Below are 4,556 nucleotides of genomic sequence, written 5' to 3'. Positions count from 1 at the left end.
CAACTTTACCAAATTCATTGATGAGCTCTAGTAGTTTTCTGGTAGCATCTTTAGGATTTTCTATGTATAGTATCATGTCATCTGCAAACAGTGACAGTTTTAATTCTTCGTTTCCAATTTGGATTCTTTTTATTTCTTTTTCTTCTCTGATTGCCATAGCTAGGTCTTCCAAAACTATGTTGAATAAAAGTGGAGAGAGTGGACAGCCTTGTCTTGTTCCTAATCTTAGAGGAAAGGCTTTCAGCTTTTCACCATTGAGTATGATGTTAGCTGTAGCTTTGTCATATATGGCCTTTATTATGTTGAGGTATGTTCACTCTATGCTCACTTTCTGGAGAGGTTTTTTTTTTTTTAACCATAAACAGGTGTTGAATATTGTCAAAACTTTTTTTGCATCTATTGAGACGATCATATGGTTTTTATTCTTCAGTTTGTTGATGTGATGTATCACACTGGTTGATTTGCACATATTGAAAAGTCCTGACATTCCTGGGATAAATCTCACTTGATGATGGTGTATGACACTTCTAATGTATTGTTGGATTCAGTTTGCTAGTATTTTGTTGAGGATTTTTAAGTACCTTTTTTTTTTTTTTTGGCGGTACGTGGGCCTCTCACTGTTGTGGCCTCTCCCATTGCGGAGCACAGGCTCCGGACGTGCAGGCTCAGTGGCCATGGCTTACAGGCCCAGCCGCTCCACGGCATGTGGGATCTTCCCGCACCAGGGCACGAACCCGTGTCGCTTGCATTGGCAGGCAGACTCTCAACCACTGCGCCACCAGGGAAGCCCTTGTTGAGGATTTTTGCATCTATGTTCATCAGTGATATTGGTCTGTAATTTTCTTTTTTTGTGTGCTATCTTTGTTGGCTTTGGTACCAGGGTGATGGTGGCCTTGTAGAATGAGTTTGGGAGTGTTCCTTCCTCTGTAATTTCTTGGAATAATTTCAGAAGGATAGGTGTTAACTCTTCTCTAAGTGTTTGATAGAATTCGCATGTGAAACCGTTTGGTCCTGGACTTTTGTTTGTTGGGATTTTTAAAATCACAGTTTCAATTTCAGTACTTGTGATTAGTCTGTTCATATTTTCTATTTCTTCCTGGTTCATTCTTCAGAGATTGTTCTTTTTTTTAAAAAAAAAAATTTATTTATTTATTTCTGGCTGCATTGGTCCTCATTGCTACGTGCAGGCTTTCTCTAGCTGTGGCGAGTGGGAGGCTACTCTTTGTTGTGGTGCACAGGTTTCTCATTGCGGTGGCTGCTCTTGTAGTGGAGCATGGGCTCTAGGCACTCGGGCTTCAGTAGTTGTGGCACATGGGCTTAGTTGCTCCACGGCATGTGGGATCTTCCTGGACCAGGGCTCGAACCCGTGTCCCCTGCATTGGCAGGTGGATTCTTAACCACTGTGCCACCAGGGAAGCCCCAGAGATTGTTCTTTTCTAAGAATTTTTCCATTCTTCCAGGTTGTCCATTTTATTGGCATAGAGTTGCTTGTAGTAGTCTCTTATAATACTTTGTATTTCTGTGGTGTCTGTGTAACTTCTCCTTTTTCATTTCTAAGTGTATTGATTTGAGCCCTCTCTGTTTTTATCTTGATGAGTCTGGATAAAGGTTTATCAATTTTGTTTATCTTTTCAAAGAACCAGCTTCATTGATCACTTATATTGTTTTCTTCACCTCTATTTTATTTATTTCTGCTCTGATCTTTATGATTTCTTTCCTTCTACTAACTTTGGGTTTTGTTTGTTCTTCTTTCTCTAGTTGCTTTAGATGTAAGGTTAGGGTGTTTATTTGAATTTTTTCTCTGTTCCTGAGGTAAGATTGTATTGCTATAAACTTGCCTCTTAGAACTGCTTTTGCTGCATCCCACAGATTTTGGATCATTGTGCTTTCATTTGTCTCTAGGTTTTTAAAAATTTCCTCTTTGATTTCTTCAGTGATCCATTGGTTGTTTAGTAGCATATTGTTTAGTGTCTATGTGTTTGTGTTTTTCTACAGTTTTTTTCTTGTAGTTGATTTCTAATCTCATAGCATTATGGTCAGAAAAGATTCTTGATATGATTTCAATTTTCTTAAATTTATTGAAGCTCACTTTTTGGTCAGCATATGATCAATCCTGGTGAATGCTCCATGTGCACTTGAGAAGAATGTGTATTCTGCTGCTTTTGGATGGAATGCTCTATAAATATCAATTAAGTCCATCTGGTCTAATGTGTCATTTCAGGTCAGTGTTTCCTTATTGATTTTCTGTATGGATAATCTGTCCATTGATGAAAGTGGCATAAGTTCCCCACTCTTATTATGTTACCATTGATTTCTTCTTTTGTGGCTGTTGGCATTTATCTTATATACTGAGGTGCTTCTCTGTTGGGTACATATATATTTACAATTGTTATATCTTTTTTCTTGTATTGATCCCTTGATCATTATGTAGTGTCCTTCTTTGTGTCTTATAACAGTCTTTATTTTAAAGTATATTTTTTCTGATTTGAATATTGCTACTCCAGCTTTCTTTTGGTTTCCATTTGCATGGAATACCTTTTTCCATCCCCTACTTTCAGTCTATATGTTTCCCTAGATCCGAAGTGGGTCGCTTGTAGACAGCATATATATGGGTCTCATTTTTGTATCCATGCAGCCAGTCTATGCCTTTTGGTTGGAGCATTTAATCCATTTATGTTTAAGGTAATTATTGATATGTATGTTCTTATTGCCATTTTGTTTGTTGTTTTGGATTTGTTTTTGTAGGTCTTTTTTCTTCCCTTACTCTTTTGTTCTCTTCTCTTGTGGCTTGATGACCAGCTTTGGTGCTGTGTTCGGGTTGCTTTTTCTTTATTGTATGTGTGTCTGTTATAGATTTTTCGTTTGCAGTTACCATGAGCAAATTGATATAGCAATCTCTATATAAACATGATTGTTTTAAGTTGCTGGTCTTTTAGTTTCAAATGCATTTCCAATATCCTGCATTTGTACTCTCCTCTTCTCACAATTTCTAATTTTGATATCATATATGTGTGCAGATGATTTCCTACCGTTACTGTATGTTTGCCTTTACTGGTGAGCTTTTCTATGTGTAATTTTCTTATTTTTAGTTATGGCCTTTTCTTTTCCATCTAGAGAAGTTCCTTTAGCATTTGTTGCAAAGCTGGTCTGGTCATGCTGAATTCTCCTAGATTTTGCTTGTCTCTAAAGCTTTTGATTTCTCCACTGAATCTGAATGAGAGCCTTGCTGGGTAGAGTATTCTTGGCTGTAGGTTCTTCCCTTTCATCAGTTTAAATGTATCATGCCACTCTCTTCTGGCCTGTATAGTTTCTGCTGAGAAGCCAGCTGATAGCCTTATGGGAATTCCCTTGTATGTTATTTGTTGCTTTTAATATTTTTTCTTTGTCTTTAATTTTTGTCAATTTCATTACTATGTTTCTGAGCATGAATGAAGAGATTCAGGAAAAGGAGCAGCCAAAGTCAAAATCTTACTTTTCAGGAGGGTGGTTTATCTAGATTGTGGTTCAACTGGGGACAACTCACCCCAGACAACTGGGAGTTTTGGATTTCATTGTAATTTGGGGTTATCGGTGACCCAAGAGTTGGGTGCAAAGTGTGATGCTAGGATTTTCTCACATCCTGGCATGAATACTGGGATAATGCCTGACACTGAGGCTGAGCTGTCAATGTGTTGATGGGATAACTGAGCCCTGCAGAAGGCTACTTCTGCTACTTTAATTCTTTGCTTCTAGGCAGAGTCTCAAATGCAAGTCACTTTTTTAAAAAAAAGTTAAAGGATTTTAATATGTTTAAAGTAAAGTTTGAAAAAATAATCAGGTGGAACATGGCTTTATAAAAAATTCCCCAATTAAGAAATACATATACAGGTAAATAGGCAGAAAAATCAAATTAATACAAGGATACAAAAATAAAATTTTGCTCCTAATTATTACCTAGAATATTAAGTTTTGAAAAAGAAAGCATTGTTTGTAGAATTTGCTTCATATTTCTTTTATATTTTTTCTTAAAGTTATTTTAAATGTAAGTAATATATGCCATTTAAAAATACACACTGTTCCTTAAGGGATAAAATGAAATTTGAATTCCCTTCTTTGCTCCTCTGGTCCCCTGGTCCCTGACCTGAAGGTAACCAGTGTTAGCAGTTACCAAGTCACCTTCTTCAAAGCAAACACTGGGTTCCTAGTGCTTTGAGCATCATAAAAGGGCGTGGCTGGGCCCACTGATTGTGGCCAGCCCTGGGAGATGCCTGTCTGTTTCCCCATTGTCCCAGTGGATCAGGACTTCCTCTTTCTGACTGATTACACATTGTGAAGCCACACATTTTCATGGTCCCTTTACTCCTGAGCCAGCTGTCAGGCAGAGACAGTGTTTCCAAGCACAAATTGCTTAAAGCAATGTCTGGTTTCCTGAGTACGAAAAGGCAGGGCTAGTTCTTGCTGCCTGTTTTTTTCATCTCTTTCCTGGCTGTCTAGCCTATCAGTGTACTTGGCCACCCCAAAACGACCACGGAAGGAAGAGGTTGAAAACTTTTCCTCTGATCAGGAATGTTTGGCTT

Source organism: Stenella coeruleoalba (genome assembly GCF_951394435.1).
Source record: "Stenella coeruleoalba genome assembly, chromosome: 11".
NCBI classification, from domain to species: Eukaryota; Metazoa; Chordata; class Mammalia; order Artiodactyla; family Delphinidae; genus Stenella; species Stenella coeruleoalba.
This window is presented reverse-complemented; position numbering follows the sequence as displayed.